The sequence below is a fragment of the Hoplias malabaricus genome, chromosome 13 (genome assembly GCF_029633855.1).
Source record: "Hoplias malabaricus isolate fHopMal1 chromosome 13, fHopMal1.hap1, whole genome shotgun sequence".
Lineage (NCBI taxonomy): Eukaryota > Metazoa > Chordata > Actinopteri > Characiformes > Erythrinidae > Hoplias > Hoplias malabaricus.
The window spans coordinates 18944599-18971093 of NC_089812.1; positions in this window are offsets into that span (position 1 = coordinate 18944599).

Sequence of the window (26495 nt, forward strand, 5' to 3'; positions counted from 1 at the left end):
GTTAATAAAACTCTCTTTCTGGTGCTCATTGCAAGCAAGCCCGAAAGTGTTTTTATGCTTCATAATGGATTGTAAAAGCAAAGATGCAGTTTGCTGAGAACAAGTTGTTCTTTGACAGTCTTGAATACTGAGTGCAGTTCAGTTAATAAAACTGTCTTTCTGGTGCTCATTGCAAACAAGCCAGAAAGTGTTTTTCTGTGTTCTACGTGTTAGTATAAACAAATATGCAGTCTGCTGAAAGCAAGCTCTTCTTTGATAGTCTTTCTGATGGAGCGCAGTTCAGCTAATAAAACTCTTTCTGCCTTTCATTGCAAGCAAGCCCGAAAGTGTTTTTATGCTTCATAATCGATTGCAAAAGTAAAGATGCAGTCTGCTGAAAGCAAGCTGTTCTTTGATAGTCTTTCTTATGGAGCGCAGTTCAGCTAATAAAACTCTTTCTGCCTTTCATTGCAAGCAAGCCCGAAAGTGTTTTTATGCTTCATAATAGATTGTAAAAGCAAAGATGCAGTCTGCTGAAAGCAAGCTGTTCTTTGATAGTCTTTCTTATGGAGCGCAGTTCAGCTAATAAAACTCTTTCTGCCTTTCATTGCAAGCAAGCCCGAAAGTGTTTTTATGCTTCATAATGGATTGTAAAAGCAAAGATGCAGTTTGCTGAGAACAAGTTGTTCTTTGACAGTCTTGAATACTGAGTGCAGTTCAGTTAATAAAACTGTCTTTCTGGTGCTCATTGCAAAGAAGCCAGAAAGTGTTTTTCTGTGTTCTACTTGTTAGTATAAACAAATATGCAGTCTGCTGAAAGCAAGCTGTTCCTTGATATTCTTTCTTATGGAGCGCAGTTCACCTAATAAAACTCTTTCTGCCTTTCATTGCAAGCAAGCCCGAAAGTGTTTTTATGCTTCATAATGGATTGTAAAAGCAAAGATGCAGTTTGCTGAAAAGAAGTTGTTCTTTGACAGTCTTGAATACTGAGTGCAGTTCAGTTAATAAAACTGTCTTTCTGGTGCTCATTGCAAGCAAGCCCGAAAGTGTTTTTATGCTTCATAATGGATTGTAAAAGCAAAGATGCAGTTTGCTGAAAACAAGTTGTTCTTTGACAGTCTTGAATTCTGAGTGCAGTTCAGTTAATAAAACTGTCTTTCTGGTGCTCATTGCAAGGAAGCCAGAAAGTGTTTTTCTGTGTTCTACTTGTTAGTATAAACAAATATGCAGTCTGCTGAAAGCAAGCTGTTCCTTGATAGTCTTTCTTATGGAGCGCAGTTCAGCTAATGAAACTCTTTCTTCCTTTCATTGCAAGCAAGCCCGAAAGTGTTTTTATGCTTCATAATAGATTGCAAAAGTAAAGATGCAGTCTGCTGAAAGCAAGCTGTTCTTTGATAGTCTTTCTTATGGAGCGCAGTTCACCTAATAAAACTCTTTCTGCCTTTCATTGCAAGCAAGCCCGAAAGTGTTTTTATGCTTCATAATAGATTGCAAAAGTAAAGATGCAGTCTGCTGAAAGCAAGCTGTTCTTTGATAGTCTTTCTTATGGAGCGCAGTTCAGCTAATAAAACTCTTTCTGCCTTTCATTGCAAGCAAGCCCGAAAGTGTTTTTATGCTTCATAATGGATTGTAAAAGCAAAGATGCAGTTTGCTGAAAACAAGTTGTTCTTTGACAGTCTTGAATACTGAGTGCAGTTCAGTTAATAAAACTGTCTTTCTGGTGCTCATTGCAAAGAAGCCAGAAAGTGTTTTTCTGTGTTCTACTTGTTAGTATAAACAAATATGCAGTCTGCTGAAAGCAAGCTGTTCCTTGATAGTCTTTCTTATGGAGCGCAGTTCAGCTAATAAAACTCTTTCTGCCTTTCATTGCAAGCAAGCCCGAAAGTGTTTTTATGCTTCATAATAGATTGCAAAAGTAAAGATGCCGTCTGCTGAAAGCAAGCTGTTCTTTGATAGTCTTTCTTATGGAGCGCAGTTCAGCTAATAAAACTCTTTCTGCCTTTCATTGCAAGCAAGCCCGAAAGTGTTTTTATGCTTCATAATAGATTGCAAAAGTAAAGATGCAGTCTGCTGAAAGCAAGCTGTCCTTTGATAGTGTTTCTTATGGAGCGCAGTTCAGCTAATAAAACTCTTTCTGCCTTTCATTGCAAGCAAGCCCGAAAGTGTTTTTATGCTTCATAATAGATTGCAAAAGTAAAGATGCAGTCTGCTGAAAGCAAGCTGTTCTTTGATAGTCTTTCTTATGGAGCGCAGTTCAGCTAATAAAACTCTTTCTGCCTTTCATTGCAAGCAAGCCCGAAAGTGTTTTTATGCTTCATAATAGATTGCAAAAGTAAAGATGCAGTCTGCTGAAAGCAAGCTGTTCTTTGATAGTCTTTCTTATGGAGCGCAGTTCAGCTAATAAAACTCTTTCTGCCTTTCATTGCAAGCAAGCCCGAAAGTGTTTTTATGCTTCATAATGGATTGTAAAAGCAAAGATGCAGTTTGCTGAAAACAAGTTGTTCTTTGACAGTCTTGAATACTGAGTGCAGTTCAGTTAATAAAACTGTCTTTCTGGTGCTCATTGCAAAGAAGCCAGAAAGTGTTTTTCTGTGTTCTACTTGTTAGTATAAACAAATATGCAGTCTGCTGAAAGCAAGCTGTTCCTTGATAGTCTTTCTTATGGAGCGCAGTTCAGCTAATAAAACTCTTTCTACCTTTCATTGCAAGCAAGCCTGAAAGTGTTTTTATGCTTCATAATAGATTGCAAAAGTAAAGGTGCAGTCTGCTGAAAGCAAGCTGTTCTTTGATAGTCTTTCTTATGGAGCGCAGTTCAGCTAATAAAACTCTTTCTGCCTTTCATTGCAAGCAAGCCCGAAAGTGTTTTTATGCTTCATAATGGATTGTAAAAGCAAAGATGCAGTTTGCTGAAAACAAGTTGTTCTTTGACAGTCTTGAATACTGAGTGCAGTTCAGTTAATAAAACTGTCTTTCTGGTGCTCATTGTAAAGAAGCCAGAAAGTGTTTTTCTGTGTTCTACTTGTTAGTATAAACAAATATGCAGTCTGCTGAAAGCAAGCTGTTCCTTGATAGTCTTTCTTATGGAGCGCAGTTCAGCTAATAAAACTCTTTCTGCCTTTCATTGCAAGCAAGCCCGAAAGTGTTTTTATGCTTCATAATAGATTGCAAAAGTAAAGATGCAGTCTGCTGAAAACAAGCTGTTCTTTAATAGTCTTTCTTATGGAGCGCAGTTCAGCTAATAAAACTCTTTCTGCCTTTCATTGCAAGCAAGCCCGAAAGTGTTTTTATGCTTCATAATAGATTGCAAAAGTAAAGATGCAGTCTGCTGAAAGCAAGCTGTTCTTTGATAGTCTTTCTTATGGAGCGCAGTTCAGCTAATAAAACTCTTTCTGCCTTTCATTGCAAGCAAGCCCGAAAGTGTTTTTATGCTTCATAATGGATTGTAAAAGCAAAGATGCAGTTTGCTGAAAAGAAGTTGTTATTTGACAGTCTTGAATACTGAGTGCAGTTCAGTTAATAAAACTCTCTTTCTGGTGCTCATTGCAAGCAAGCCCGAAAGTGTTTTTATGCTTCATAATGGATTGTAAAAGCAAAGATGCAGTTTGCTGAGAACAAGTTGTTCTTTGACAGTCTTGAATACTGAGTGCAGTTCAGTTAATAAAACTGTCTTTCTGGTGCTCATTGCAAAGAAGCCAGAAAGTGTTTTTCTGTGTTCTACTTGTTAGTATAAACAAATATGCAGTCTGCTGAAAGCAAGCTGTTCCTTGATATTCTTTCTTATGGAGCGCAGTTCACCTAATAAAACTCTTTCTGCCTTTCATTGCAAGCAAGCCCGAAAGTGTTTTTATGCTTCATAATGGATTGTAAAAGCAAAGATGCAGTTTGCTGAAAAGAAGTTGTTCTTTGACAGTCTTGAATACTGAGTGCAGTTCAGTTAATAAAACTGTCTTTCTGGTGCTCATTGCAAGCAAGCCCGAAAGTGTTTTTATGCTTCATAATGGATTGTAAAAGCAAAGATGCAGTTTGCTGAAAACAAGTTGTTCTTTGACAGTCTTGAATTCTGAGTGCAGTTCAGTTAATAAAACTGTCTTTCTGGTGCTCATTGCAAGGAAGCCAGAAAGTGTTTTTCTGTGTTCTACTTGTTAGTATAAACAAATATGCAGTCTGCTGAAAGCAAGCTGTTCCTTGATAGTCTTTCTTATGGAGCGCAGTTCAGCTAATGAAACTCTTTCTTCCTTTCATTGCAAGCAAGCCCGAAAGTGTTTTTATGCTTCATAATAGATTGCAAAAGTAAAGATGCAGTCTGCTGAAAGCAAGCTGTTCTTTGATAGTCTTTCTTATGGAGCGCAGTTCACCTAATAAAACTCTTTCTGCCTTTCATTGCAAGCAAGCCCGAAAGTGTTTTTATGCTTCATAATAGATTGCAAAAGTAAAGATGCCGTCTGCTGAAAGCAAGCTGTTCTTTGATAGTCTTTCTTATGGAGCGCAGTTCAGCTAATAAAACTCTTTCTGCCTTTCATTGCAAGCAAGCCCGAAAGTGTTTTTATGCTTCATAATAGATTGCAAAAGTAAAGATGCAGTCTGCTGAAAGCAAGCTGTTCTTTGATAGTCTTTCTTATGGAGCGCAGTTCAGCTAATAAAACTCTTTCTGCCTTTCATTGCAAGCAAGCCCGAAAGTGTTTTTATGCTTCATAATAGATTGTAAAAGCAAAGATGCAGTCTGCTGAAAGCAAGCTGTTCTTTGATAGTCTTTCTTATGGAGCGCAGTTCAGCTAATAAAACTCTTTCTGCCTTTCATTGCAAGCAAGCCCGAAAGTGTTTTTATGCTTCATAATAGATTGCAAAAGTAAAGATGCAGTCTGCTGAAAGCAAGCTGTCCTTTGATAGTGTTTCTTATGGAGCGCAGTTCAGCTAATAAAACTCTTTCTGCCTTTCATTGCAAGCAAGCCCGAAAGTGTTTTTATGCTTCATAATAGATTGCAAAAGTAAAGATGCAGTCTGCTGAAAGCAAGCTGTTCTTTGATAGTCTTTCTTATGGAGCGCAGTTCAGCTAATAAAACGCTTTCTGCCTTTCATTGCAAGCAAGCCCGAAAGTGTTTTTATGCTTCATAATAGATTGCAAAAGTAAAGATGCAGTCTGCTGAAAGCAAGCTGTTCTTTGATAGTCTTTCTTATGGAGCGCAGTTCAGCTAATAAAACTCTTTCTGCCTTTCATTGCAATCAAGCCTGAAAGTGTTTTTATGCTTCATAATAGATTGCAAAAGTAAAGGTGCAGTCTGCTGAAAGCAAGCTGTTCTTTGATAGTCTTTCTTATGGAGCGCAGTTCAGCTAATAAAACTCTTTCTGCCTTTCATTGCAAGCAAGCCTGAAAGTGTTTTTATGCTTCATAATAGATTGCAAAAGTAAAGGTGCAGTCTGCTGAAAGCAAGCTGTTCTTTGATAGTCTTTCTTATGGAGCGCAGTTCAGCTAATAAAACTCTTTCTGCCTTTCATTGCAAGCAAGCCCGAAAGTGTTTTTATGCTTCATAATGGATTGTAAAAGCAAAGATGCAGTTTGCTGAAAACAAGTTGTTCTTTGACAGTCTTGAATACTGAGTGCAGTTCAGTTAATAAAACTGTCTTTCTGGTGCTCATTGCAAAGAAGCCAGAAAGTGTTTTTCTGTGTTCTACTTGTTAGTATAAACAAATATGCAGTCTGCTGAAAGCAAGCTGTTCCTTGATAGTCTTTCTTATGGAGCGCAGTTCAGCTAATAAAACTCTTTCTACCTTTCATTGCAAGCAAGCCTGAAAGTGTTTTTATGCTTCATAATAGATTGCAAAAGTAAAGGTGCAGTCTGCTGAAAGCAAGCTGTTCTTTGATAGTCTTTCTTATGGAGCGCAGTTCAGCTAATAAAACTCTTTCTGCCTTTCATTGCAAGCAAGCCCGAAAGTGTTTTTATGCTTCATAATGGATTGTAAAAGCAAAGATGCAGTTTGCTGAAAACAAGTTGTTCTTTGACAGTCTTGAATACTGAGTGCAGTTCAGTTAATAAAACTGTCTTTCTGGTGCTCATTGTAAAGAAGCCAGAAAGTGTTTTTCTGTGTTCTACTTGTTAGTATAAACAAATATGCAGTCTGCTGAAAGCAAGCTGTTCCTTGATAGTCTTTCTTATGGAGCGCAGTTCAGCTAATAAAACTCTTTCTGCCTTTCATTGCAAGCAAGCCCGAAAGTGTTTTTATGCTTCATAATAGATTGCAAAAGTAAAGATGCAGTCTGCTGAAAACAAGCTGTTCTTTAATAGTCTTTCTTATGGAGCGCAGTTCAGCTAATAAAACTCTTTCTGCCTTTCATTGCAAGCAAGCCCGAAAGTGTTTTTATGCTTCATAATAGATTGCAAAAGTAAAGATGCAGTCTGCTGAAAGCAAGCTGTTCTTTGATAGTCTTTCTTATGGAGCGCAGTTCAGCTAATAAAACTCTTTCTGCCTTTCATTGCAAGCAAGCCCGAAAGTGTTTTTATGCTTCATAATGGATTGTAAAAGCAAAGATGCAGTTTGCTGAAAACAAGTTGTTCTTTGACAGTCTTGAATACTGAGTGCAGTTCAGTTAATAAAACTATCTTTCTGTTGCTCATTGCAAAGAAGCCAGAAAGTGTTTTTCTGTGTTCTACTTGTTAGTATAAACAAATATGCAGTCTGCTGAAAGCAAGCTGTTCCTTGATAGTCTTTCTTATGGAGCGCAGTTCAGCTAATAAAACTCTTTCTGCCTTTCATTGCAAGCAAGCCCGAAAGTGTTTTTATGCTTCATAATAGATTGCAAAAGTAAAGATGCAGTCTGCTGAAAGCAAGCTGTTCTTTGATAGTCTTTCTTATGGAGCGCAGTTCAGCTAATAAAACTCTTTCTGCCTTTCATTGCAAGCAAGCCCGAAAGTGTTTTTATGCTTCATAATGGATTGTAAAAGCAAAGATGCAGTTTGCTGAAAACAAGTTGTTCTTTGACAGTCTTGAATACTGAGTGCAGTTCAGTTAATAAAACTGTCTTTCTGGTGCTCATTGCAAAGAAGCCAGAAAGTGTTTTTCTGTGTTCTACTTGTTAGTATAAACAAATATGCAGTCTGCTGAAAGCAAGCTGTTCCTTGATAGTCTTTCTTATGGAGCGCAGTTCAGCTAATAAAACTCTTTCTGCCTTTCATTGCAAGCAAGCCCGAAAGTGTTTTTATGCTTCATAATGGATTGTAAAAGCAAAGATGCAGTTTGCTGAAAACAAGTTGTTCTTTGACAGTCTTGAATACTGAGTGCAGTTCAGTTAATAAAACTGTGTTTCTGGTGCTCATTGCATTCAAGCCCGAAAGTGTTTTTATGCTTCATAATGGATTGTAAAAGCAAAGATGCAGTTTGCTGAAAACAAGTTGTTCTTTGACAGTCTTGAATACTGAGTGCAGCTCAGTTAATAAAACTGTCTTTCTGGTGCTCATTGCAAAGAAGCCAGAAAGTGTCTTTTCTGTGTTCCAATTGTTAGTATAAACAAATATGCAGTCTGCTGAAAGCAAGCTGTTCTTTGATAGTCTTTCTTATGGAGCGCAGTTCAGCTAATAAAACTCTTTCTGCCTTTCATTTTAAGCAAGCCCGAAAGTGTTTTTATGCTTCATAATGGATTGTAAAAGCAAAGATGCAGTTTGCTGAAAACAAGTTGTTCTTTGACAGTCTTGAATACTGAGTGCAGTTCAGTTAATAAAACTGTCTTTCTGGTGCTCATTGCAAAGAAGCCAGAAAGTGTCTTTTCTGTGTTCCAATTGTTAGTATAAACAAATATGCAGTCTGCTGAAAGCAAGCTGTTCTTTGATAGTCTTTCTTATGGAGCGCAGTTCAGCTAATAAAACTCTTTCTGCCTTTCATTTTAAGCACGCCCGAAAGTGTTTTTATGCTTCATAATGGATTGTAAAAGCAAAGATGCAGTTTGCTGAAAACAAGTTGTTCTTTGACAGTCTTGAATACTGAGTGCAGTTCAGTTAATAAAACTGTCTTTCTGGTGCTCATTGCAAAGAAGCCAGAAAGTGTTTTTCTGTGTTCTACTTGTTAGTATAAACAAATATGCAGTCTGCTGAAAGCAAGCTGTTCCTTGATAGTCTTTCTTATGGAGCGCAGTTCAGCTAATAAAACTCTTTCTGCCTTTCATTGCAAGCAAGCCCGAAAGTGTTTTTATGCTTCATAATAGATTGCAAAAGTAAAGATGCAGTCTGCTGAAAGCAAGCTGTTCTTTGATAGTCTTTCTTATGGAGCGCAGTTCAGCTAATAAAACTCTTTCTGCCTTTCATTGCAAGCAAGCCCGAAAGTGTTTTTATGCTTCATAATAGATTGCAAAAGTAAAGATGCAGTCTGCTGAAAGCAAGCTGTTCTTTGATAGTCTTTCTTATGGAGCGCAGTTCACCTAATAAAACTCTTTCTGCCTTTCATTGCAAGCAAGCCCGAAAGTGTTTTTATGCTTCATAATGGATTGTAAAAGCAAAGATGCAGTTTGCTGAAAACAAGTTGTTCTTTGACAGTCTTGAATACTGAGTGCAGTTCAGTTAATAAAACTGTCTTTCTGGTGCTCATTGCAAAGAAGCCAGGAAGTGTTTTTCTGTGTTCTACTTGTTAGTATAAACAAATATGCAGTCTGCTGAAAGCAAGCTGTTCCTTGATAGTCTTTCTTATGGAGCGCAGTTCAGCTAATAAAACTTTTTCTGCCTTTCATTGCAAGCAAGCCCGAAAGTGTTTTTATGCTTCATAATGGATTGCAAAAGTAAAGATGCAGTCTGCTGAAAGCAAGCTGTTCCTTGATAGTCTTTCTTATGGAGCGCAGTTCAGCTAATAAAACTCTTTCTGCCTTTCATTGCAAGCAAGCCCGAAAGTGTTTTTATGCTTCATAATAGATTGCAAAAGTAAAGATGCAGTCTGCTGAAAGCAAGCTGTTCTTTGATAGTCTTTCTTATGGAGCGCAGTTCACCTAATAAAACTCTTTCTGCCTTTCATTGCAAGCAAGCCCGAAAGTGTTTTTATGCTTCATAATGGATTGTAAAAGCAAAGATGCAGTTTGCTGAAAACAAGTTGTTCTTTGACAGTCTTGAATACTGAGTGCAGTTCAGTTAATAAAACTGTCTTTCTGGTGCTCATTGCAAAGAAGCCAGGAAGTGTTTTTCTGTGTTCTACTTGTTAGTATAAACAAATATGCAGTCTGCTGAAAGCAAGCTGTTCCTTGATAGTCTTTCTTATGGAGCGCAGTTCAGCTAATAAAACTCTTTCTGCCTTTCATTGCAAGCAAGCCCGAAAGTGTTTTTATGCTTCATAATGGATTGCAAAAGTAAAGATGCAGTCTGCTGAAAGCAAGCTGTCCTTTGATAGTGTTTCTTATGGAGCGCAGTTCAGCTAATAAAACTCTTTCTGCCTTTCATTGCAAGCAAGCCCGAAAGTGTTTTTATGCTTCATAATAGATTGCAAAAGTAAAGATGCAGTCTGCTGAAAGCAAGCTGTTCTTTGATAGTCTTTCTTATGGAGCGCAGTTCAGCTAATAAAACTCTTTCTGCCTTTCATTTTAAGCACGCCCGAAAGTGTTTTTATGCTTCATAATGGATTGTAAAAGCAAAGATGCAGTTTGCTGAAAACAAGTTGTTCTTTGACAGTCTTGAATACTGAGTGCAGTTCAGTTAATAAAACTGTCTTTCTGGTGCTCATTGCAAAGAAGCCAGAAAGTGTTTTTCTGTGTTCTACTTGTTCGTATAAACAAATATGCAGTCTGCTGAAAGCAAGCTGTTCCTTGATAGTCTTTCTTATGGAGCGCAGTTCAGCTAATAAAACTCTTTCTGCCTTTCATTGCAAGCAAGCCCGAAAGTGTTTTTATGCTTCATAATAGATTGCAAAAGTAAAGATGCAGTCTGCTGAAAGCAAGCTGTTCCTTGATAGTCTTTCTTATGGAGCGCAGTTCACCTAATAAAACTCTTTCTGCCTTTCATTGCAAGCAAGCCCGAAAGTGTTTTTATGCTTCATAATTGATTGTAAAAGCAAAGATGCAGTTTGCTGAAAACAAGTTGTTCTTTGACAGTCTTGAATACTGAGTGCAGTTCAGTTAATAAAACTGTGTTTCTGGTGCTCATTGCATTCAAGCCCGAAAGTGTTTTTATGCTTCATAATGGATTGTAAAAGCAAAGATGCAGTTTGCTGAAAACAAGTTGTTCTTTGACAGTCTTGAATACTGAGTGCAGTTCAGTTAATAAAACTGTCTTTCTGGTGCTCATTGCAAAGAAGCCAGAAAGTGTTTTTCTGTGTTCTACTTGTTAGTATAAACAAATATGCAGTCTGCTGAAAGCGAGCTGTTCTTTGATAGTCTTTCTTATGGAGCGCAGTTCAGCTAATAAAACTCTTTCTGCCTTTCATTGCAAGCAAGCCCGAAAGTGTTTTTATGCTTCATAATGGATTGTAAAAGCAAAGATGCAGTTTGCTGAAAAGAAGTTGTTCTTTGACAGTCTTGAATACTGAGTGCAGTTCAGTTAATAAAACTCTCTTTCTGGTGCTCATTGCAAGCAAGCCCGAAAGTGTTTTTATGCTTCATAATGGATTGTAAAAGCAAAGATGCAGTTTGCTGAAAACAAGTTGTTCTTTGACAGTCTTGAATACTGAGTGCAGTTCAGTTAATAAAACTGTCTTTCTGGTGCTCATTGCAAAGAAGCCAGAAAGTGTTTTTCTGTGTTCTACTTGTTAGTATAAACAAATATGCAGTCTGCTGAAAGCAAGCTGTTCCTTGATAGTCTTTCTTATGGAGCGCAGTTCAGCTAATAAAACTCTTTCTGCCTTTCATTGCAAGCAAGCCCGAAAGTGTTTTTATGCTTCATAATAGATTGCAAAAGTAAAGATGCAGTCTGCTGAAAGCAAGCTGTTCTTTGATAGTCTTTCTTATGGAGCGCAGTTCAGCTAATAAAACTCTTTCTGCCTTTCATTGCAAGCAAGCCCGAAAGTGTTTTTATGCTTCATAATAGATTGCAAAAGTAAAGATGCAGTCTGCTGAAAGCAAGCTGTTCTTTGATAGTCTTTCTTATGGAGCGCAGTTCACCTAATAAAACTCTTTCTGCCTTTCATTGCAAGCAAGCCCGAAAGTGTTTTTATGCTTCATAATGGATTGTAAAAGCAAAGATGCAGTTTGCTGAAAACAAGTTGTTCTTTGACAGTCTTGAATACTGAGTGCAGTTCAGTTAATAAAACTGTCTTTCTGGTGCTCATTGCAAAGAAGCCAGGAAGTGTTTTTCTGTGTTCTACTTGTTAGTATAAACAAATATGCATTCTGCTGAAAGCAAGCTGTTCCTTGATAGTCTTTCTTATGGAGCGCAGTTCAGCTAATAAAACTTTTTCTGCCTTTCATTGCAAGCAAGCCCGAAAGTGTTTTTATGCTTCATAATGGATTGCAAAAGTAAAGATGCAGTCTGCTGAAAGCAAGCTGTTCCTTGATAGTCTTTCTTATGGAGCGCAGTTCAGCTAATAAAACTCTTTCTGCCTTTCATTGCAAGCAAGCCCGAAAGTGTTTTTATGCTTCATAATAGATTGCAAAAGTAAAGATGCAGTCTGCTGAAAGCAAGCTGTTCTTTGATAGTCTTTCTTATGGAGCGCAGTTCAGCTAATAAAACTCTTTCTGCCTTTCATTGCAAGCAAGCCCGAAAGTGTTTTTATGCTTCATAATAGATTGCAAAAGTAAAGATGCAGTCTGCTGAAAGCAAGCTGTTCTTTGATAGTCTTTCTTATGGAGCGCAGTTCACCTAATAAAACTCTTTCTGCCTTTCATTGCAAGCAAGCCCGAAAGTGTTTTTATGCTTCATAATGGATTGTAAAAGCAAAGATGCAGTTTGCTGAAAACAAGTTGTTCTTTGACAGTCTTGAATACTGAGTGCAGTTCAGTTAATAAAACTGTCTTTCTGGTGCTCATTGCAAAGAAGCCAGGAAGTGTTTTTCTGTGTTCTACTTGTTAGTATAAACAAATATGCAGTCTGCTGAAAGCAAGCTGTTCCTTGATAGTCTTTCTTATGGAGCGCAGTTCAGCTAATAAAACTCTTTCTGCCTTTCATTGCAAGCAAGCCCGAAAGTGTTTTTATGCTTCATAATGGATTGCAAAAGTAAAGATGCAGTCTGCTGAAAGCAAGCTGTCCTTTGATAGTGTTTCTTATGGAGCGCAGTTCAGCTAATAAAACTCTTTCTGCCTTTCATTGCAAGCAAGCCCGAAAGTGTTTTTATGCTTCATAATAGATTGCAAAAGTAAAGATGCAGTCTGCTGAAAGCAAGCTGTTCTTTGATAGTCTTTCTTATGGAGCGCAGTTCAGCTAATAAAACTCTTTCTGCCTTTCATTTTAAGCACGCCCGAAAGTGTTTTTATGCTTCATAATGGATTGTAAAAGCAAAGATGCAGTTTGCTGAAAACAAGTTGTTCTTTGACAGTCTTGAATACTGAGTGCAGTTCAGTTAATAAAACTGTCTTTCTGGTGCTCATTGCAAAGAAGCCAGAAAGTGTTTTTCTGTGTTCTACTTGTTCGTATAAACAAATATGCAGTCTGCTGAAAGCAAGCTGTTCCTTGATAGTCTTTCTTATGGAGCGCAGTTCAGCTAATAAAACTCTTTCTGCCTTTCATTGCAAGCAAGCCCGAAAGTGTTTTTATGCTTCATAATAGATTGCAAAAGTAAAGATGCAGTCTGCTGAAAGCAAGCTGTTCCTTGATAGTCTTTCTTATGGAGCGCAGTTCACCTAATAAAACTCTTTCTGCCTTTCATTGCAAGCAAGCCCGAAAGTGTTTTTATGCTTCATAATTGATTGTAAAAGCAAAGATGCAGTTTGCTGAAAACAAGTTGTTCTTTGACAGTCTTGAATACTGAGTGCAGTTCAGTTAATAAAACTGTGTTTCTGGTGCTCATTGCATTCAAGCCCGAAAGTGTTTTTATGCTTCATAATGGATTGTAAAAGCAAAGATGCAGTTTGCTGAAAACAAGTTGTTCTTTGACAGTCTTGAATACTGAGTGCAGTTCAGTTAATAAAACTGTCTTTCTGGTGCTCATTGCAAAGAAGCCAGAAAGTGTTTTTCTGTGTTCTACTTGTTAGTATAAACAAATATGCAGTCTGCTGAAAGCGAGCTGTTCTTTGATAGTCTTTCTTATGGAGCGCAGTTCAGCTAATAAAACTCTTTCTGCCTTTCATTGCAAGCAAGCCCGAAAGTGTTTTTATGCTTCATAATGGATTGTAAAAGCAAAGATGCAGTTTGCTGAAAAGAAGTTGTTCTTTGACAGTCTTGAATACTGAGTGCAGTTCAGTTAATAAAACTCTCTTTCTGGTGCTCATTGCAAGCAAGCCCGAAAGTGTTTTTATGCTTCATAATGGATTGTAAAAGCAAAGATGCAGTTTGCTGAAAACAAGTTGTTCTTTGACAGTCTTGAATACTGAGTGCAGTTCAGTTAATAAAACTGTCTTTCTGGTGCTCATTGCAAAGAAGCCAGAAAGTGTCTTTTCTGTGTTCCAATTGTTAGTATAAACAAATATGCAGTCTGCTGAAAGCAAGCTGTTCTTTGATAGTCTTTCTTATGGAGCGCAGTTCAGCTAATAAAACTCTTTCTGCCTTTCATTTTAAGCACGCCCGAAAGTGTTTTTATGCTTCATAATGGATTGTAAAAGCAAAGATACAGTTTGCTGAAAACAAGTTGTTCTTTGACAGTCTTGAATACTGAGTGCAGTTCAGTTAATAAAACTGTCTTTCTGGTGCTCATTGCAAAGAAGCCAGAAAGTGTTTTTCTGTGTTCTACTTGTTAGTATAAACAAATATGCAGTCTGCTGAAAGCAAGCTGTTCCTTGATAGTCTTTCTTATGGAGCGCAGTTCAGCTAATAAAACTCTTTCTGCCTTTCATTGCAAGCAAGCCCGAAAGTGTTTTTATGCTTCATAATAGATTGCAAAAGTAAAGATGCAGTCTGCTGAAAGCAAGCTGTTCTTTGATAGTCTTTCTTATGGAGCGCAGTTCAGCTAATAAAACTCTTTCTGCCTTTCATTGCAAGCAAGCCCGAAAGTGTTTTTATGCTTCATAATAGATTGCAAAAGTAAAGATGCAGTCTGCTGAAAGCAAGCTGTTCTTTGATAGTCTTTCTTATGGAGCGCAGTTCACCTAATAAAACTCTTTCTGCCTTTCATTGCAAGCAAGCCCGAAAGTGTTTTTATGCTTCATAATGGATTGTAAAAGCAAAGATGCAGTTTGCTGAAAACAAGTTGTTCTTTGACAGTCTTGAATACTGAGTGCAGTTCAGTTAATAAAACTGTCTTTCTGGTGCTCAATGCAAAGAAGCCAGGAAGTGGTTTTCTGTGTTCTACTTGTTAGTATAAACAAATATGCAGTCTGCTGAAAGCAAGCTGTTCCTTGATAGTCTTTCTTATGGAGCGCAGTTCAGCTAATAAAACTCTTTCTGCCTTTCATTGCAAGCAAGCCCGAAAGTGTTTTTATGCTTCATAATGGATTGCAAAAGTAAAGATGCAGTCTGCTGAAAGCAAGCTGTCCTTTGATAGTGTTTCTTATGGAGCGCAGTTCAGCTAATAAAACTCTTTCTGCCTTTCATTGCAAGCAAGCCCGAAAGTGTTTTTATGCTTCATAATAGATTGCAAAAGTAAAGATGCAGTCTGCTGAAAGCAAGCTGTTCTTTGATAGTCTTTCTTATGGAGCGCAGTTCAGCTAATAAAACTCTTTCTGCCTTTCATTGCAAGCAAGCCCGAAAGTGTTTTTATGCTTCATAATAGATTGCAAAAGTAAAGATGCAGTCTGCTGAAAGCAAGCTGTTCTTTGATAGTCTTTCTTATGGAGCGCAGTTCAGCTAATAAAACTCTTTCTGCCTTTCATTGCAAGCAAGCCCGAAAGTGTTTTTATGCTTCATAATAGATTGTAAAAGCAAAGATGCAGTCTGCTGAAAGCAAGCTGTTCTTTGATAGTCTTTCTTATGGAGCGCAGTTCAGCTAATAAAACTCTTTCTGCCTTTCATTGCAAGCAAGCCCGAAAGTGTTTTTATGCTTCATAATGGATTGTAAAAGCAAAGATGCAGTTTGCTGAAAACAAGTTGTTCTTTGACAGTCTTGAATACTGAGTGCAGTTCAGTTAATAAAACTGTCTTTCTGGTGCTTATTGCAAAGAAGCCAGAAAGTGTTTTTCTGTGTTCTACTTGTTAGTATAAACAAATATGCAGTCTGCTGAAAGCAAGCTGTTCCTTGATAGTCTTTCTTATGGAGCGCAGTTCAGCTAATAAAACTCTTTCTTCCTTTCATTGCAAGCAAGCCCGAAAGTGTTTTTATGCTTCATAATAGATTGCAAAAGTAAAGATGCAGTCTGCTGAAAGCAAGCTGTCCTTTGATAGTCTTTCTTATGGAGCGCAGTTCAGCTAATAAAACTCTTTCTGCCTTTCATTGCAAGCAAGCCCGAAAGTGTTTTTATGCTTCATAATAGATTGTAAAAGCAAAGATGCAGTCTGCTGAAAGCAAGCTGTTCTTTGAAAGTCTTTCTTATGGAGCGCAGTTCAGCTAATAAAACTCTTTCTGCCTTTCATTGCAAGCAAGCCCGAAAGTGTTTTTATGCTTCATAATGGATTGTAAAAGCAAAGATGCAGTTTGCTGAAAACAAGTTGTTCTTTGACAGTCTTGAATACTGAGTGCAGTTCAGTTAATAAAACTGTGTTTCTGGTGCTCATTGCATTCAAACCAGAATGTGTTTTTATGCTTCATAATGGATTGTAAAAGCAAAGATGCAGTCTGCTGAAAGCAAGCTGTTCTTTGATAGTCTTTCTTATGGAGTGCAGTTCAGCTAATAAAACTCTTTCTGCCTTTCATTGCAAGCAAGCCCGAAAGTGTTTTTATGCTTCATAATGGATTGTAAAAGCAAAGATGTAGTTTGCTGAAAACAAGTTGTTCTTTGACAGTCTTGAATACTGAGTGCAGTTCAGTTAATAAAACTGTCTTTCTGGTGCTCATTGCAAACAAGCCAGAAAGTGTCTTTTCTGTGTTCCAATTGTTAGTATAAACAAATATGCAGTCTGCTGAAAGCAAGCTGTTCTTTGATAGTCTTTCTTATGGAGCGCAGTTCAGCTAATAAAACTCTTTCTGCCTTTCATTGCAAGCAAGCCCGAAAGTGTTTTTATGCTTCATAATGGATTGTAAAAGCAAAGATGCAGTTTGCTGAAAACAAGTTGTTCTTTGACAGTCTTGAATACTGAGTGCAGTTCAGTTAATAAAACTGTCTTTCTGGTGCTCATTGCAAAGAAGCCAGAAAGTGTTTTTCTGTGTTCTACTTGTTAGTATAAACAAATATGCAGTCTGCTGAAAGCGAGCTGTTCTTTGATAGTCTTTCTTATGGAGCGCAGTTCAGCTAATAAAACTCTTTCTGCCTTTCATTGCAAGCAAGCCCGAAAGTGTTTTTATGCTTCATAATGGATTGTAAAAGCAAAGATGCAGTTTGCTGAAAAGAAGTTGTTCTTTGACAGTCTTGAATACTGAGTGCAGTTCAGTTAATAAAACTCTCTTTCTGGTGCTCATTGCAAGCAAGCCCGAAAGTGTTTTTATGCTTCATAATGGATTGTAAAAGCAAAGATGCAGTGTGCTGAAAACAAGTTGTTCTTTGACAGTCTTGAATACTGAGTGCAGTTCAGTTAATAAAACTGTCTTTCTGGTGCTCATTGCAAAGAAGCCAGAAAGTGTCTTTTCTGTGTTCCAATTGTTAGTATAAACAAATATGCAGTCTGCTGAAAGCAAGCTGTTCTTTGATAGTCTTTCTTATGGAGCACAGTTCAGCTAATAAAACTCTTTCTGCCTTTCATCTTAAGCACGCCCGAAAGTGTTTTTATGCTTCATAATGGATTGTAAAAGCAAAGATGCAGTTTGCTGAAAACAAGTTGTTCTTTGACAGTCTTGAATACTGAGTGCAGTTCAGTTAATAAAACTGTCTTTCTGGTGCTCATTGCAAAGAAGCCAGAAAGTGTTTTTCTGTGTTCTACTTGTTAGTATAAACAAATATGCAGTCTGCTGAAAGCAAGCTGTTCCTTGATAGTCTTTCTTATGGAGCGCAGTTCAGCTAATAAAACTCTTTCTGCCTTTCATTGCAAGCAAGCCCGAAAGTGTTTTTATGCTTCATAATGGATTGTAAAAGCAAAGATGCAGTTTGCTGAAAACAAGTTGTTCTTTGACAGTCTTGAATACTGAGTGCAGTTCAGTTAATAAAACTGTCTTTCTGGTGCTCATTGCAAAGAAGCCAGAAAGTGTTTTTCTGTGTTCTACCTGTTAGTATAAACAAATATGCAGTCTGCTGAAAGCAAGCTGTTCCTTGATAGTCTTTCTTATGGAGCGCAGTTCAGCTAATAAAACTCTTTCTGCCTTTCATTGCAAGCAAGCCCGAAAGTGTTTTTATGCTTCATAATAGATTGCAAAAGTAAAGATGCAGTCTGCTGAAAGCAAGCTGTCCTTTGATAGTCTTTCTTATGGAGCGCAGTTCAGCTAATAAAACTCTTTCTGCCTTTCATTGCAAGCAAGCCCGAAAGTGTTTTTATGCTTCATAATAGATTGTAAAAGCAAAGATGCAGTCTGCTGAAAGCAAGCTGTTCTTTGAAAGTCTTTCTTATGGAGCGCAGTTCAGCTAATAAAACTCTTTCTGCCTTTCATTGCAAGCAAGCCCGAAAGTGTTTTTATGCTTCATAATGGATTGTAAAAGCAAAGATGCAGTTTGCTGAAAACAAGTTGTTCTTTGACAGTCTTGAATACTGAGTGCAGTTCAGTTAATAAAACTGTGTTTCTGGTGCTCATTGCATTCAAACCAGAATGTGTTTTTATGCTTCATAATGGATTGTAAAAGCAAAGATGCAGTCTGCTGAAAGCAAGCTGTTCTTTGATAGTCTTTCTTATGGAGTGCAGTTCAGCTAATAAAACTCTTTCTGCCTTTCATTGCAAGCAAGCCCGAAAGTGTTTTTATGCTTCATAATGGATTGTAAAAGCAAAGATGTAGTTTGCTGAAAACAAGTTGTTCTTTGACAGTCTTGAATACTGAGTGCAGTTCAGTTAATAAAACTGTCTTTCTGGTGCTCATTGCAAACAAGCCAGAAAGTGTCTTTTCTGTGTTCCAATTGTTAGTATAAACAAATATGCAGTCTGCTGAAAGCAAGCTGTTCTTTGATAGTCTTTCTTATGGAGCGCAGTTCAGCTAATAAAACTCTTTCTGCCTTTCATTGCAAGCAAGCCCGAAAGTGTTTTTATGCTTCATAATGGATTGTAAAAGCAAAGATGCAGTTTGCTGAAAACAAGTTGTTCTTTGACAGTCTTGAATACTGAGTGCAGTTCAGTTAATAAAACTGTCTTTCTGGTGCTCATTGCAAAGAAGCCAGAAAGTGTTTTTCTGTGTTCTACTTGTTAGTATAAACAAATATGCAGTCTGCTGAAAGCGAGCTGTTCTTTGATAGTCTTTCTTATGGAGCGCAGTTCAGCTAATAAAACTCTTTCTGCCTTTCATTGCAAGCAAGCCCGAAAGTGTTTTTATGCTTCATAATGGATTGTAAAAGCAAAGATGCAGTTTGCTGAAAAGAAGTTGTTCTTTGACAGTCTTGAATACTGAGTGCAGTTCAGTTAATAAAACTCTCTTTCTGGTGCTCATTGCAAGCAAGCCCGAAAGTGTTTTTATGCTTCATAATGGATTGTAAAAGCAAAGATGCAGTTTGCTGAAAACAAGTTGTTCTTTGACAGTCTTGAATACTGAGTGCAGTTCAGTTAATAAAACTGTCTTTCTGGTGCTCATTGCAAAGAAGCCAGAAAGTGTCTTTTCTGTGTTCCAATTGTTAGTATAAACAAATATGCAGTCTGCTGAAAGCAAGCTGTTCTTTGATAGTCTTTCTTATGGAGCACAGTTCAGCTAATAAAACTCTTTCTGCCTTTCATCTTAAGCACGCCCGAAAGTGTTTTTATGCTTCATAATGGATTGTAAAAGCAAAGATGCAGTTTGCTGAAAACAAGTTGTTCTTTGACAGTCTTGAATACTGAGTGCAGTTCAGTTAATAAAACTGTCTTTCTGGTGCTCATTGCAAAGAAGCCAGAAAGTGTTTTTCTGTGTTCTACTTGTTAGTATAAACAAATATGCAGTCTGCTGAAAGCAAGCTGTTCCTTGATAGTCTTTCTTATGGAGCGCAGTTCAGCTAATAAAACTCTTTCTGCCTTTCATTGCAAGCAAGCCCGAAAGTGTTTTTATGCTTCACAATAGATTGCAAAAGTAAAGATGCAGTCTGCTGAAAGCAAGCTGTTCTTTGATAGTCTTTCTTATGGAGCGCAGTTCAGCTAATAAAACTCTTTCTGCCTTTCATTGCAAGCAAGCCCGAAAGTGTTTTTATGCTTCATAATAGATTGTAAAAGCAAAGATGCAGTCTGCTGAAAGCAAGCTGTTCTTTGATAGTCTTTCTTATGGAGCGCAGTTCAGCTAATAAAACTCTTTCTGCCTTTCATTGCAAACAAGCCCGAAAGTGTTTTTATGCTTCATAATGGATTGTAAAAGCAAAGATGCAGTTTGCTGAAAACAAGTTGTTCTTTGACAGTCTTGAATACTGAGTGCAGTTCAGTTAATAAAACTGTCTTTCTGGTGCTCATTGCAAAGAAGCCAGGAAGTGGTTTTCTGTGTTCTACTTGTTAGTATAAACAAATATGCAGTCTGCTGAAAGCAAGCTGTTCCTTGATAGTCTTTCTTATGGAGCGCAGTTCAGCTAATAAAACTCTTTCTGCCTTTCATTGCAAGCAAGCCCGAAAGTGTTTTTATGCTTCATAATGGATTGCAAAAGTAAAGATGCAGTCTGCTGAAAGCAAGCTGTCCTTTGATAGTGTTTCTTATGGAGCGCAGTTCAGCTAATAAAACTCTTTCTGCCTTTCATTGCAAGCAAGCCCGAAAGTGTTTTTATGCTTCATAATAGATTGCAAAAGTAAAGATGCAGTCTGCTGAAAGCAAGCTGTTCTTTGATAGTCTTTCTTATGGAGCGCAGTTCAGCTAATAAAACTCTTTCTGCCTTTCATTGCAAGCAAGCCCGAAAGTGTTTTTATGCTTCATAATAGATTGCAAAAGTAAAGATTCAGTCTGCTGAAAGCAAGCTGTTCTTTGATAGTCTTTCTTATGGAGCGCAGTTCAGCTAATAAAACTCTTTCTGCCTTTCATTGCAAGCAAGCCCGAAAGTGTTTTTATGCTTCATAATAGATTGTAAAAGCAAAGATGCAGTCTGCTGAAAGCAAGCTGTTCTTTGATAGTCTTTCTTATGGAGCGCAGTTCAGCTAATAAAACTCTTTCTGCCTTTCATTGCAAGCAAGCCCGAAAGTGTTTTTATGCTTCATAATGGATTGTAAAAGCAAAGATGCAGTTTGCTGAAAACAAGTTGTTCTTTGACAGTCTTGAATACTGAGTGCAGTTCAGTTAATAAAACTGTCTTTCTGGTGCTTATTGCAAAGAAGCCAGAAAGTGTTTTTCTGTGTTCTACTTGTTAGTATAAACAAATATGCAGTCTGCTGAAAGCAAGCTGTTCCTTGATAGTCTTTCTTATGGAGCGCAGTTCAGCTAATAAAACTCTTTCTTCCTTTCATTGCAAGCAAGCCCGAAAGTGTTTTTATGCTTCATAATAGATTGCAAAAGTAAAGATGCAGACTGCTGAAAGCAAGCTGTTCTTTGATAGTCTTTCTTATGGAGCGCAGTTCAGCTAATAAAACTCTTTCTGCCTTTCATTGCAAGCAAGCCCGAAAGTGTTTTTATGCTTCATAATGGATTGTAAAAGCAAAGATGCAGTTTGCTGAAAACAAGTTGTTCTTTGACAGTCTTGAATACTGAGTGCAGTTCAGTTAATAAAACTGTCTTTCTGGTGCTCATTGCAAAGAAGCCAGAAAGTGTTTTTTTGTGTTCTACTTGTTAGTATAAACAAATATGCAGTCTGCTGAAAGCAAGCTGTTCCTTGATAGTCTTTCTTATGGAGCGCAGTTCAGCTAATAAAGCTCTTTCTACCTTTCATTGCAAGCAAGCCCGAAAGTGTTTTTATGCTTCATAATAGATTGCAAAAGTAAAGATGCAGTCTGCTGAAAGCAAGCTGTCCTTTGATAGTGTTTCTTATGGAGCGCAGTTCAGCTAATAAAACTCTTTCTGCCTTTCATTGCAAGCAAGCCCGAAAGTGTTTTTATGCTTCATAATAGATTGCAAAAGTAAAGATGCAGTCTGCTGAAAGCAAGCTGTTCTTTGATAGTCTTTCTTATGGAGCGCAGTTCAGCTAATAAAACTCTTTCTGCCTTTCATTGCAAGCAAGCCCGAAAGTGTTTTTATGCTTCATAATAGATTGCAAAAGTAAAGATGCAGTCTGCTGAAAGCAAGCTGTTCTTTGATAGTCTTTCTTATGGAGCGCAGTTCAGCTAATAAAACTCTTTCTGCCTTTCATTGCAAGCAAGCCCGAAAGTGTTTTTATGCTTCACAATAGATTGTAAAAGCAAAGATGCAGTCTGCTGAAAGCAAGCTGTTCTTTGATAGTCTTTCTTATGGAGCGCAGTTCAGCTAATAAAACTCTTTCTGCCTTTCATTGCAAGCAAGCCCGAAAGTGTTTTTATGCTTCATAATGGATTGTAAAAGCAAAGATGCAGTTTGCTGAAAACAAGTTGTTCTTTGACAGTCTTGAATACTGAGTGCAGTTCAGTTAATAAAACTGTCTTTCTGGTGCTCATTGCAAAGAAGCCAGAAAGTGTTTTTCTGTGTTCTACCTGTTAGTATAAACAAATATGCAGTCTGCTGAAAGCAAGCTGTTCCTTGATAGTCTTTCTTATGGAGCGCAGTTCAGCTAATAAAACTCTTTCTGCCTTTCATTGCAAGCAAGCCCGAAAGTGTTTTTATGCTTCATAATAGATTGCAAAAGTAAAGATGCAGTCTGCTGAAAGCAAGCTGTCCTTTGATAGTCTTTCTTATGGAGCGCAGTTCAGCTAATAAAACTCTTTCTGCCTTTCATTGCAAGCAAGCCCGAAAGTGTTTTTATGCTTCATAATAGATTGTAAAAGCAAAGATGCAGTCTGCTGAAAGCAAGCTGTTCTTTGATAGTCTTTCTTATGGAGCGCAGTTCAGCTAATAAAACTCTTTCTGCCTTTCATTGCAAGCAAGCCCGAAAGTGTTTTTATGCTTCATAATGGATTGTAAAAGCAAAGATGCAGTTTGCTGAAAACAAGTTGTTCTTTGACAGTCTTGAATACTGAGTGCAGTTCAGTTAATAAAACTGTGTTTCTGGTGCTCATTGCATTCAAGCCCGAATGTGTTTTTATGCTTCATAATGGATTGTAAAAGCAAAGATGCAGTCTGCTGAAAGCAAGCTGTTCTTTGATAGTCTTTCTTATGGAGTGCAGTTCAGCTAATAAAACTCTTTCTGCCTTTCTTTCTGGTGCTCATTGCAAACAAGCCAGAAAGTGTCTTTTCTGTGTTCCAATTGTTAGTATAAACAAATATGCAGTCTGCTGAAAGCAAGCTGTTCTTTGATAGTCTTTCTTATGGAGCGCAGTTCAGCTAATAAAACTCTTTCTGCCTTTCATTGCAAGCAAGCCCGAAAGTGTTTTTATGCTTCATATTAGATTGCAAAAGTAAAGATGCAGTCTGCTGAAAGCAAGCTGTTCTTTGATAGTCTTTCTTATGGAGCGCAGTTCAGCTAATAAAACTCTTTCTGCCTTTCATTGCAAGCAAGCCCGAAAGTGTTTTTATGCTTCATAATAGATTGCAAAAGTAAAGATGCAGTCTGCTGAAAGCAAGCTGTTCTTTGATAGTCTTTCTTATGGAGCGCAGTTCAGCTAATAAAACTCTTTCTGCCTTTCATTGCAAGCAAGCCCGAAAGTGTTTTTATGCTTCATAATAGATTGTAAAAGCAAAGATGCAGTCTGCTGAAAGCAAGCTGTTCTTTGATAGTCTTTCTTATGGAGCGCAGTTCAGCTAATAAAACTCTTTCTGCCTTTCATTGCAAGCAAGCCCGAAAGTGTTTTTATGCTTCATAATGGATTGTAAAAGCAAAGATGCAGTTTGCTGAAAAGAAGTTGTTCTTTGACAGTCTTGAATACTGAGTGCAGTTCAGTTAATTAAACTCTCTTTCTGGTGCTCATTGCAAGCAAGCCCGAAAGTGTTTTTATGCTTCATAATGGATTGTAAAAGCAAAGATGCAGTTTGCTGAAAACAAGTTGTTCTTTGACAGTCTTGAATACTGAGTGCAGTTCAGTTAATAAAACTGTCTTTCTGGTGCTCATTGCAAACAAGCCAGAAAGTGTTTTTCTGTGTTCTACGTGTTAGTATAAACAAATATGCAGTCTGCTGAAAGCGAGCTGTTCTTTGATAGTCTTTCTTATGGAGCGCAGTTCAGCTAATAAAACTCTTTCTGCCTTTCATTGCAAGCAAGCCCGAAAGTGTTTTTATGCTTCATAATGGATTGTAAAAGCAAAGATGCAGTTTGCTGAAAAGAAGTTGTTATTTGACAGTCTTGAATACTGAGTGCAGTTCAGTTAATAAAACTCTCTTTCTGGTGCTCATTGCAAGCAAGCCCGAAAGTGTTTTTATGCTTCATAATGGATTGTAAAAGCAAAGATGCAGTTTGCTGAGAACAAGTTGTTCTTTGACAGTCTTGAATACTGAGTGCAGTTCAGTTAATAAAACTGTCTTTCTGGTGCTCATTGCAAACAAGCCAGAAAGTGTTTTTCTGTGTTCTACGTGTTAGTATAAACAAATATGCAGTCTGCTGAAAGCAAGCTCTTCTTTGATAGTCTTTCTGATGGAGCGCAGTTCAGCTAATAAAACTCTTTCTGCCTTTCATTGCAAGCAAGCCCGAAAGTGTTTTTATGCTTCATAATAGATTGCAAAAGTAAAGATGCAGTCTGCTGAAAGCAAGCTGTTCTTTGATAGTCTTTCTTATGGAGCGCAGTTCAGCTAATAAAACTCTTTCTGCCTTTCATTGCAAGCAAGCCCGAAAGTGTTTTTATGCTTCATAATAGATTGTAAAAGCAAAGATGCAGTCTGCTGAAAGCAAGCTGTTCTTTGATAGTCTTTCTTATGGAGCGCAGTTCAGCTAATAAAACTCTTTCTGCCTTTCATTGCAAGCAAGCCCGAAAGTGTTTTTATGCTTCATAATGGATTGTAAAAGCAAAGATGCAGTTTGCTGAGAACAAGTTGTTCTTTGACAGTCTTGAATACTGAGTGCAGTTCAGTTAATAAAACTGTCTTTCTGGTGCTCATTGCAAAGAAGCCAGAAAGTGTTTTTCTGTGTTCTACTTGTTAGTATAAACAAATATGCAGTCTGCTGAAAGCAAGCTGTTCCTTGATATTCTTTCTTATGGAGCGCAGTTCACCTAATAAAACTCTTTCTGCCTTTCATTGCAAGCAAGCCCGAAAGTGTTTTTATGCTTCATAATGGATTGTAAAAGCAAAGATGCAGTTTGCTGAAAACAAGTTGTTCTTTGACAGTCTTGAATACTGAGTGCAGTTCAGTTAATAAAACTGTCTTTCTGGTGCTCATTGCAAGCAAGCCCGAAAGTGTTTTTATGCTTCATAATGGATTGTAAAAGCAAAGATGCAGTTTGCTGAAAACAAGTTGTTCTTTGACAGTCTTGAATACTGAGTGCAGTTCAGTTAATAAAACTGTCTTTCTGGTGCTTATTGCAAAGAAGCCAGAAAGTGTTTTTCTGTGTTCTACTTGTTAGTATAAACAAATATGCAGTCTGCTGAAAGCGAGCTGTTCTTTGATAGTCTTTCTTATGGAGCGCAGTTCAGCTAATAAAACTCTTTCTGCCTTTCATTGCAAGCAAGCCCGAAAGTGTTTTTATGCTTCATAATGGATTGTAAAAGCAAAGATGCAGTTTGCTGAAAAGAAGTTGTTCTTTGACAGTCTTGAATACTGAGTGCAGTTCAGTTAATAAAACTTTCTTTCTGGTGCTCATTGCAAGCAAGCCCGAAAGTGTTTTTATGCTTCATAATGGATTGTAAAAGCAAAGATGCAGTTTGCTGAAAACAAGTTGTTCTTTGACAGTCTTGAATTCTGAGTGCAGTTCAGTTAATAAAACTGTCTTTCTGGTGCTCATTGCAAGGAAGCCAGAAAGTGTTTTTCTGTGTTCTACTTGTTAGTAAAAACAAATATGCAGTCTGCTGAAATCAAGCTGTTCCTTGATAGTCTTTCTTATGGAGCGCAGTTCAGCTAATGAAACTCTTTCTTCCTTTCATTGCAAGCAAGCCCGAAAGTGTTTTTATGCTTCATAATAGATTGCAAAAGTAAAGATGCAGTCTGCTGAAAGCAAGCTGTTCTTTGATAGTCTTTCTTATGGAGCGCAGTTCACCTAATAAAACTCTTTCTGCCTTTCATTGCAAGCAAGCCCGAAAGTGTTTTTATGCTTCATAATGGATTGTAAAAGCAAAGATGCAGTTTGCTGAAAACAAGTTGTTCTTTGACAGTCTTGAATACTGAGTGCAGTTCAGTTAATAAAACTGTCTTTCTGGTGCTCATTGCAAAGAAGCCAGAAAGTGTTTTTCTGTGTTCTACTTGTTAGTATAAACAAATATGCAGTCTGCTGAAAGCAAGCTGTTCCTTGATAGTCTTTCTTATGGAGCGCAGTTCAGCTAATAAAACTCTTTCTGCCTTTCATTGCAAGCAAGCCCGAAAGTGTTTTTATGCTTCATAATAGATTGCAAAAGTAAAGATGCAGTCTGCTGAAAGCAAGCTGTTCTTTGATAGTCTTTCTTATGGAGCGCAGTTCAGCTAATAAAACTCTTTCTGCCTTTCATTGCAAGCAAGCCCGAAAGTGTTTTTATGCTTCATAATAGATTGCAAAAGTAAAGATGCAGTCTGCTGAAAGCAAGCTGTTCTTTGATAGTCTTTCTTATGGAGCGCAGTTCAGCTAATAAAACTCTTTCTGCCTTTCATTGCAAGCAAGCCCGAAAGTGTTTTTATGCTTCATAATAGATTGTAAAAGCAAAGATGCAGTCTGCTGAAAGCAAGCTGTTCTTTGATAGTCTTTCTTATGGAGCGCAGTTCAGCTAATAAAACTCTTTCTGCCTTTCATTGCAAGCAAGCCCGAAAGTGTTTTTATGCTTCATAATGGATTGTAAAAGCAAAGATGCAGTTTGCTGAAAACAAGTTGTTCTTTGACAGTCTTGAATACTGAGTGCAGTTCAGTTAATAAAACTGTCTTTCTGGTGCTCATTGCAAAGAAGCCAGAAAGTGTTTTTCTGTGTTCTACTTGTTAGTATAAACAAATATGCAGTCTGCTGAAAGCAAGCTGTTCCTTGATAGTCTTTCTTATGGAGCGCAGTTCAGCTAATAAAACTCTTTCTACCTTTCATTGCAAGCAAGCCTGAAAGTGTTTTTATGCTTCATAATAGATTGCAAAAGTAAAGGTGCAGTCTGCTGAAAGCAAGCTGTTCTTTGATAGTCTTTCTTATGGAGCGCAGTTCAGCTAATAAAACTCTTTCTGCCTTTCATTGCAAGCAAGCCCGAAAGTGTTTTTATGCTTCATAATAGATTGCA